The sequence below is a fragment of the Acinonyx jubatus genome, chromosome A3, assembly GCF_027475565.1.
Source record: "Acinonyx jubatus isolate Ajub_Pintada_27869175 chromosome A3, VMU_Ajub_asm_v1.0, whole genome shotgun sequence".
Lineage (NCBI taxonomy): Eukaryota > Metazoa > Chordata > Mammalia > Carnivora > Felidae > Acinonyx > Acinonyx jubatus.
This window is the reverse complement of record NC_069388.1, coordinates 129,160,400-129,170,692: the sequence shown is the minus strand read 5'-3', so window position 1 is coordinate 129,170,692 and position 10,293 is coordinate 129,160,400.

The window sequence follows — 10,293 nt, the reverse complement described above, 5'->3', positions numbered from 1 at the left end:
AGATCTCTTGGTCTCAACTTAAAATCCAATAAGTTGCACTCTTGAGCTGCAGTTACTGGCTCTAGGCAAGGACAAGTACGATTAACCACAACACCCTAAGTTTGGCCAAATAGAATTCGTTGGCTGTACCAGTATCCAGGAGGCTTCTGTCTCCACTTGCTGCTGAAGGTTCTGGTGAATCCACGAGCAAAGCCCATCTTGGGATAAACTCTATTTCTTGGGCATTTTGGTTTTGGAGGCGGGCGGTCCTGAGCTGGCTTCACTAGGACTGGCATCTTTATCCTGCTACTTTCGTGCTCTTCTCTGGACTATTTGGATGGGGAGCGGTTGCTCTGATTTCTCCCCAGAAATGTGGCTTGCTGTTATGAGCTGTTTATTCAGTCAGCCCTTTGAATATTGCGCGAATGTTTTCCATCAGTTATTATAGTGGATTGCTGGCCATTGGGAAGGTAATAAAATCTCTGACCCAAGGAAAGAATGTTTCACACATACCTAGCAACCAGAGAGAACTCGTAAAAAGTTCATTGCAAGGCAACACCACGGGTCCTGGTGTATCTCCCCATGAGCATTGCCGCAGAACTACTCTAGAGCAGATGTCTCTCCTCTATAGCTTCCAGAACTTTATGGACGTTCCAAAACTTCCCTTCATAAAGCAGGGTACTTCCAGAACTTCCCTCCTTTGTGAAACTTCCAGAATTGTTCAATTAAAATGCATGTAGGTCAAAGATTCTCTGCTTTTCCTAGCCATCATATGTCCTTCCATTTTTCCACCTCTCACTTGCTCTAGAGGACTACTAGATCTTTCCTCTTCCCCCTTTTTCTCTTCTTTGTTCTAATCAGGTTGGAAAGAAGAACATCTCAAAGGAGGCCAGTTTCATCCAGGTGAGCCCAAAGCAGAGGCAGCTGTGCTGGTGAGTGGCTCCAGATCATGTGACGGTTGAGAAGCTGTGAAATGTATAAATTGAATATTTAAGGAGTATATTGAAGCTTTGAAGTTTAATGTGCTTGACATAGTAAAAATAAGCTGAGCTCAGAAATGAAGGAGGAATCACCTCTGATGTGCACATCACTTTATAAAGTCTCTCTTGCCATCTTGATGATGATACACTAATCCATACATCTTTTCCCCACTTTCCTGTAAAACTTAAAGGAGTCTGCTTCCTCTGAGTAGGAAAGATATCAAGGATAATCATTACATGTAATACACCTCCCGAATGAGAGGCAGCCCATTGACCAAGGTTTTGAAAAGTCTCTTCAAAGGAAATGCCCTGATGGAGAAATGCGGCAGTGGTGTTTTCAATGGACATGTAACACAAGGAGTTTCAAAGAAGATTTCCAGGAGGAAATAATACTGTAAAATTTCATTGTAAAAATGTAATTGCTAGTTTATTGTTTTCCTAGGTAAATGTTTCTCCTCTACGTGGCTGTCTGATTTTTTGCCTTTTTTGTGAGATATGATCTTGTGGTTTTTCTTCTTAAGACTGTTAATGTGGCTTATGTCGATTTACTTTTGAATATGGAACAAGCTTTGCATTCACGAGATAAACTCCACTTGATAATGGTATGTTCTTCTTTTTACATATTCCAAGATTTGATTTGCTATTATTTTGTCGAAGATTTTTAAGTTTCTTTTCAAGAGGATTCTTGGTCACTAATTTTCTTTTTTAGTGCTGTCTTTGTCTGGTTTTGGTATCAGGGTAATGCTTGTCTTGAAAAATGAGTTGTGAAGTATTCCCTCTTCTATTTTCTGGAAGAGATTGTGTAGCATGGATGCTGTTTCTTCTTTAAACGTTTCTGAAATTTATAAGAGACATCTTCTGGGCCTGGACTTGTCTTTCATGGAAAGTTTTAAACTACATATTTGATTAATTTCATAGTTATATGACTCTTTAGTTTCTCTATTTCCTCTTGTAAATTTGGGTAATTTGTGATTTTCAAGTAATTGTTCCATTTCACAGAAATTGTTGAATTTATGTTCATAATACTGTTCGTAGTGTTGTCCTATTATCTTTCAAAGATGGGAAGGGTCTGTATTAAAATTCCCTGGTTTATTCCTGATATCAGTAATTTGTGTCTTTTTTGTGTGTATGTGAGAGTTGCCACGCATTTGTAATTTCTATCAATCTTTAAAAAAAACAGGTATATTGATTTTCTCTATTTTCTGCTTTCAGTTTCACTGATTTCTGTTATTATTTCCTGACTTCTGCTTGATTTAAGTTTATTTTGTTCTTTTGTCTGTGGTTTCTTAAGGCAACGACTTCAGTTATTAATGTGAGAACTTTCTTCTTTTTAAATTCATGTTATAACTTTCCCGCTAAGCATTGTTTTAACTGCATCCGACGCATTATCAGATGTTGTAGTTTACTTTTGTGCAGTTAAAAATATTTTATAATTTCTCTGAGACTTCTTCTCTAACCCATATTTCTAAGTGCAGTTTTAGTTTTCAAGTATTTGGGATTTTTCTGCTACCTTTTTGTTATTGGTTTCTGGCTTCATTTCACTGCGGTCAAAGAACATGTGTGATTTCCAGGCTTTTAAATGTGTTGAGGTTCGTTTGATGACACTCGATGGGGTTCCATGCATATTTGAAAATAACACGCATACTGCTACTGTTTGGTAGAGTGCTCTATAAATGTCCGTTGGATCCAGTTTGCTGAAGAAGTTATTCAGCTCTCCTATATCCTTGCTATTTTTTTCTGCCAACTTGTTCCATCTATTACTGAATAAAGAGGGTTGAAATTGTCAATGATAGTTATGGATTTGTGTATTTCTATATTCAGTTCTGGCAGCTTTTGCCAGTTGGGTTATTTCTTTTCGATAGATTCAGAAAATACCTGCCTTTTAATTGGTATGTTTAGATCCTTTACATTTAATGTGTCATCGGCATATTATTACGTATGCCTTTCCTTTTACTGTTTGTTGTATTTGTTCTATTTTTTTTTTTTGTTCCTCGTTTCCCCCTTTCTTGTCTTCTTTTGGGTTATTTGTACAATTTTTAGTATTTAATTTTACCTATAGTGACCTTTGGTATAACTCTCTGTATAATTTTTTTAAGTGTTCGGCCACATTTTTCTGTAAAGGACCAGACAGTAACTATTTTAGGCTTTGCCTGCCATGTGGCCTGTTTTGCAAACTACTCAATTGTACCATTAGAGTATAAAAGCAGCCTCAGACAGTATGTAAGTGAGTGATCATAGTTATATTCCAATAAAACATCACTTACAAAAAATGGATGGCAAGCTGGATTTGGCCTGTGGGCCATAGTTTTCCAACCCTTGCTCTAGGTATTATAATATTCACATTCAATTTTTCATAGTATGCTCTTAATGTTTTATCACTTTAAGTAGAATGTAGAAATTTTGCCACTACGTATAACCCTTTCCCCTTTATGTTATAGCAGTCTTAAATACTATATCAACATACTTTACAAAGCCATCAATCCTATGATTTTTCCTTTCAACTGCCAAACATATTTTAAAGAATTCTATCGGAAAAGAATGATTTCTCGCACTGACTCAGATATTATTCTTGGCTGTCCTTCCTTCCTTCCTTCCTGATGTTACAAGTTTCCTTTTGCTGTCATTTCTCTCCTATCTGAAGAACTTTAGCAATTCTTTTAGAGTAGGTCTGCTGTCAATGAATGCTCTTAGCTTTCTTTTCTTTTCTTTTTAATGTTTATTTATTTATGTTGAGGGAGAGAGATAGAGCGTGAGCGGGGTGGGACAGAAAGAGAGGGACAGAGAGAATCCCAAGCAGGCTCTGTGTTGTCGGTGCAGAGCCTGATGTGGGGATTGGTCTATAAACTGTGAGATCATGACCTGAGCTAAAATCAAGAGTTGGATGCTTAACTAACTGAGCCACCCAGGCACCTCTCTTAGTTTTGTATCATCTGAAACTGTTTGTATTTTATCTTCATTTCTGAAAGATATTTTTGTTGGGCATAGGATTTTAGCTGGCAATTATTTTCACTCAGCACTTTAAAATAATGTTGTTTCACTTGCTCCTGGCCTCCATGTTTTCTGATGAAAAACTCACAATTGTTTGAATCACTGTTTTCTGTAGGTAACACATTGTTTTCTTCCAGCTGCTTTTAAGATCTTTCTTTGTGTTTCATTTTCAAGAATTTGATTCTGATGTGTCTGGATGTGCATTTCTTTGAGTTTATCCTATTTAGGATTCAATTAGCTTCTCAAACATGTAGGTACATGTTAGATTGAGGATTTTTTTCCAGCTATATTGCTTCAAATACTTTTCAGTAATGCACTCTCCTTCTGGGACTCTAATGACACAAATGTAGACCTTTCTTATTATCTCCTAGATTCCTGAGGCTCTGGTCATTTTTTAAATACTTTCTCTCTCTCTCTCTCTCTCTCTCTCTCTTGTTCAGATTGGATGAATTTTATAACTCTTTCCTATGTCATCTCTATTTTACTATTCAGCGGATTCATGGAGGGTGTCTATTTTCTTATTTTATTTTTCTATAGTTTTTGGTTCGTCTTTATGCCTTCTGCATCTTTGCTGAGCCTTTCTATTATTCCACCTGTTTAAAAAGCATTATGATTGCTTTCCAGTACATTTTTGTAATAGCCACTTTAAAGTCTTTACAGATAATTCCAACAACTGTATTATCTTGACATTGGCCTTTGGTGATTGTCTCTTCTCATGTAAGTTGAAATTTTCCTGGATCTTCGTTTGCTGAGTAAATTTGAGCTGCATCCTAGACATTTTGAGTACCGTGTTATTTTCAGATCTTTTGCAGTAGAGTTTAGATCTGTTCTGTGCATGCGCCCCACCCAGTGGTCTTTCTGCAGTTTGGGTGGTAGTGTCTCTTCTTTTATTCAGCTCTTGAATTTTTTGGTATGCTGTTTAGGATAAGATCTGCTATACATGTGCAGCTCAGGGGCGAGGCACAGGGTTTAGGAACAACATAAGGGGGTTGCTTTCCTGAGTTCCTCTCTCTCCTATCTCTCTGGTATTGTCTGTTTCTTTGGGTCTCCTTGGTTTTGGTCCTCTGGGTAGAAAGCTTGTGTTTTAGTTATTCTCTTCTGCCATACCCTTCTGTATCTGTGCCCGCATTCAGGATCAAGTGGTGAGAGAACCAGAGAGAGAGAGAAAAAAAAGCAATTGGGGGGGTTTCCTTTACCTGTTTGGAATCATATCTTTACTGGGGAGAAAGCTTTTCTTCCCTTGGAGTCTGTTATTGCCACGGTCTCTGCAGACATGGGATTGCTTGGAGGCTGTGGCAGGAAACCCACGGATTTCAATACTCTCTTCAAGTGTTAGGAGCTCCCTCTTCTATTCCTCAGACCAGAACTAGAGGACTTCCTTTGGACCTTTCTCTGTTTGTGCCCTGTTCTGCACTTCTGGGTTGCTGACACGTATCCAAGCCAGGGGATGCTAGAGAAAAAAGATGGTAAACATACTGTCAGGTCAATGGTACTCTTACTTCTAATCTTCTTCCCCATTCTGCCTGCTATTCTTTACTTTTCAGTCTCACACAGATGTTCCATGAGTTCTGTCTATTCTTTGTGGCCGTCTTCAGCTGGGGACATGGTATTGTGTGCTTGCCCCGCCTGACTCAGAACTGGAACAGAGAAACTTACCAGGAACTGGGCTCCAAAACTGCCTGCAACTCAGGGTGGCCGGGGCCAAGTGTGACTACGTAGAAGGGGGGACAGAGGCTACTGTAGGAGGTAAACATGTGGATGATGTGTGTCAGATTAAGACATTTCAGCTTTCTACTGAAAGCTATTGGACGATACTCAAATTTTGTGAGCAGGTGATACAAAATTCTTTGTACTGAGTATGGCTTTGGCTTACAAAGTGTGACAGGTAGTCTCCTGAGAGGAACTGCTTCTATTTGGAGGGATCTTTCAGAACTTCTGCTGTCTCAAAATAGCCACTCTCATCTGAATACTCTGGCTGGCCACCTGGACCCAGGCTGTGCCATCAGGCATTTCTGCTTATCGCCATCAGGTCCAGCCTTTAGCAGCTTCCGGTGTCCTGGCAAGGGACGATTCACGTATTTCCTCTTTCCTAATCTTCTTTCCTCGTTACATCTCTGGAAGACATCCCGTTCTTTAATGTTTATTTATTTTTCAGACAGAGAGAGACAGAGCATGAATGGGGGAGGGGCAGAGAGACAGGGAGACACAGAATCGGAAGCAGGCTCCAGGCTCTGAGCTATCAGCCCAGAGCCTGATGCGGGGCTCGAACTCACGAACCGTGAGATCGTGACCTGAGCCGAAGTCGGACGCTCAACCGACTGAGCCACCCAGGCGCCCCAACATCCCGTTCTTTAATATCAGCATGTGTACGTGTGTACCAAGCAACAGAACAAATATTGAGAAAGAAACATATGTGGAGGTTGGTGGAGTAACCCAGTGGAGGCTGGCTGGTGTCGCCCTTGGGTGGGCATTTGCTCAACACTCTTGTTGGCTGGACCCCAGGACAACACCCTTCTGCAAGGCCTGGTGATCCCCAGTAGCAAGTCTTTCTCCCGAAACATTTCATGAAGGGGCTCAGTCAACTGAAAACAACCCCAACAAGTGTTCTGTAGGTATGATTTACTGGCTAAGGCCTCAAAGAGACCTTGGTTTGTCCAGTTGCTCAGTTAGTTGATTTGTCATGTCATGTGCCCTTTCTAAGCCTGTTTGCTCATTTTCAAGTGGGGCGAGTGATGGTACCTATAACTTTGGGTCTTGGTGCAGATTAAGTGAGAGGAGGTCTGTAAGGCTCTCGTCAGGAACCTGTCCATGATAATAGTGCAACAGATATGAAACACCCTTAGCGATGCTGGTGCATTTGTCGCTTCCCCGCATCGTTGTCAGCTTGTCTGCCTCTTGAGACGCAGATTTGTGCTCCTCAGAGAACTTTTTACAGGAACTAAAGGTGAGGCAGGAAGACAACGGGAGTCATTCTTTATCCTTCATTACCAAGAATAAGGACCTGCCCATTTTTAACCTTAAGATGAGATAAAAACCCATGTTGGTGTAGCTTCTGTCCATCAGCTCTAATTCTCCTTCTTTGGGTTCTGCCCAACACATCAGACCCTTTGTCCACACGATGGGTCCTTTGGACATTTTAAGAAAGTGAATTTCAGTCCTTATTACATCCTTCTTTACTAAACAAGCACTTTGCCTTTCCCGGTGTAGTAAGATTATACCAGGATTCGTCTCTAGGCTCATAGGTTTTATCCGCTTTTTAGGCTGAAGTATCTATGTTTGCAGCCTCCAAATTCTCTACAGAAAGGGCAAAACATAGTGACACATCAACCTGCATAAATGCACAGAGTGTCGCTATGCATGACGCATGTGTACGTGGAGAAGAGAAGTGGCCCCACACTTTATAACATCCGGCCGAATCCTTTGGGGTTGACAGTGGAGGGTGAATCTCTCTGCATATTTGAGGGGTGGAGGGGGATCAGGGTTGGAGGCTGAGGTGGGCCTCTAGGGTTTACAGCACCGGAGGGATGACACTCCTTCCTCTTAGAACCCCTCATCAATCATGGCTGCTAAGGCCACCAGTCAAGGCCACATCAGGGCCACTGCCTATTCTTTTCTCTTTGTTTCAGACTGAATGTTTGGTCCGTCCAACGTAGACCCAAGGGCAAGTCTCAAGGACAGGAAAAAGCGCCATCTTCCCACACTCTGTTTCTTCCTCAATGATCTACCTTTTCTCAAGACGATGGGATTTTTCTCTTCTTTCAGGGGATACTCTGTCCTACCCACAGGGCTGGAGGCCTCTCCTTATATTCTGAGCAGGTCCAAAGCATTAGAGCACAAGAGCCCAGCATCCCCGCAAGGACCTCTTGATTATAGTTTGGCTTTCTGTGTGTTTTCCAATGGGGGTAATGCGGTGGTCATACTGATGTGACCTTGAGTTTCTGATCACAACTAAAGTCCTTCTTATCATTTTAAAAGTTGACATTCTACCCATTCCAGGGATCTTGGTAAGTGTGATTCCGTCCTGAGAGATAAGTGTACTTTTGGTGTTGGCTGTAAAATCATGTTATTGTCACAAAACTGATGGCCAGGCCTTGGATCATAGTAAATTTCCAGTGTCAATATTACTCATGGCTGCCATTCTCTCTTTTGGACACATTTGTCATACTGTATGCTTTGGCTAGGACCAACCTTTTTCATTCCTATTTTAAACCTCTCCAGATATCATTAACCTCATTTTTCAAATGGGGAAATAGAAGCTTAGGGACATTGAGCAATTTCTTAAAAATCACATGGCTATGGTGAAGCAGGTTTAGAATCCAGGCCCGTCTGACTTCAATACTCAGGCTGTGTCTCCCTCAGAGCTGACATTCATCTTCCTCTTTGGGCCCGGTATCTCTCTTACAACAACCTAGCATTCCATGACATGTTCAGTGGTGAGAATGTTGCCTTCAGATGTTTTGGCGATGGACCTGAATTCCCACTCTTTGCAAATAGATACTTCCGTAGAGGAAAGATCAACCTCCATCTTTGTGATCATGTACAATACTGTGTCACCAAACGTAAGAGTGCAATGGCCAGGGTCTCATGACTAAAGGCATTTTCAGATAAGTATGTGAAGTGCGGTGGTTGGAACACGGAAGGCGCTCTGTCACTGGTGGTTCTTTTCCCGATGGAGGCAGAGGTATAAGAAGATAAAAGAATGTAAGTCAAGGACTCTCACAGGGGTAAACACCAACAGGGTCGGTTGCTGCATAAAAGGTGCTTAGAAAATCCTTCCCAATCATCCACCTCCAATAGACTGTTTGCTCCCTTGAGCGGAGAAGGCCAGACCAGACAGATAGGGAAGCGGCAATCTGTGAAAACCATCTGTAAGCGCTGACGGGACTTTGGCAGGGAGGCGGACCGGGATCTGTTCCTACTGATCTGTAAATCCAGCTTTCAAAACTGCTCCCCATGGGAGGCCTGGGATGGCTTAGAATATTTCGTGGGTCAAGTTCAGGAACAACTGAGAGAGTGTTGCAGCAGGGCAGGAGGAAATGCCCCTGGATCCACTGTGGAGGACATTCCTCAGGTCTCATCTCAGAGGTCACCTCTGCAGAAAGGTCCTACTTGCTAGGTTCCCTGCTATGAATTGTATTTCTCCATATATTTCAGAGATCAACCACCTGAATCTTACTTACTTACTTAGCTTCTCCCAGCTATGATGTAAGCTTCATGAGGGCAGAGACTTCATTTGTCTTTTCTTGTCTTTATAGGAGTAGAGAGTCTGGCATATGGGGGACGCTGTAGAAATATTTGTTGATTGGTTGGTTGCATGAATGAAGGAGCGGGCAGAGAAGATGGTGAGGGATGGTGGGGAACCAGTGAGTGGAAGGAGCCCAGCATTTGGAAGGATACTCATTTGCTCCCAATCTCGATCCTAAAGTAACTGACGCATGACCTCAACCTAGAAAGGTTTGTTTTCTTGTCTATAAAAATCTGTTTCATGGAATTATTACCAATGCCGAATGACAGAACAGCGAAGTGACTGGCACAATGGCTGACATACAGGAGTACGACTAGACATTAGTGTCACTGTCTTCCCTCCAAGTACATAAGCACAACCACACATCTACCTTATGATAAGTAAGGTTCAAGTCAACATCTACTTCTGGTCCTCCCACCCTAAGCCCTTGGGATCTGGAGATAAGTACGTTTCAACCTCTGGCCTCTACACGCTCATAGTACCATTTAGTTAGAAACATAAAAATCAAGTTTGGAGCCGTGGATACGGAGTGGCATTTTCCTCATTAGTTAATAATATAAGTGCCTACTTGATATTTCACGCAATTACTGAATTTGATTTTATCTCCAAACCAAGCCTAAGAGGTAGGTAGTATTATCTTCATTTTGCATATGAAGAAATCGAGGCTCAGAGAAGTGAAGTAACTTGTCCAAGGTCACTTGTCCTTGGACCTTGTCCTTGGCGTCCTAAGGGCCCCATACAAGTTCCATCAATGTCAATGTTCTTGCGACTGTGTTTTACACCTGCCCATTCCTTACAACTCCATCGGTGACTTTAGAGAAATTTTGGTTCTTTTCTCACCTATTTGCATGGGCAACGTGTATTCTCCTGATTCTAATTGGACCTTTCTTCTTGGAGTCCATGGAGGTTTTGATATATGCCTGCTTTCATTTAAGCTGCTGGCTGCGACAGCTTGGTTTATTTCATTTATTATAAAAGATGTGCACATATCATGTATTATGCTCTAGGGAAACTTAGTGAATCATCCTGTGATTCAAAATATCAAACGAGTGGTTTTTTTTTTGAACTGCAGCCATCATTTGGTGCAATCCTGGTTGAGCC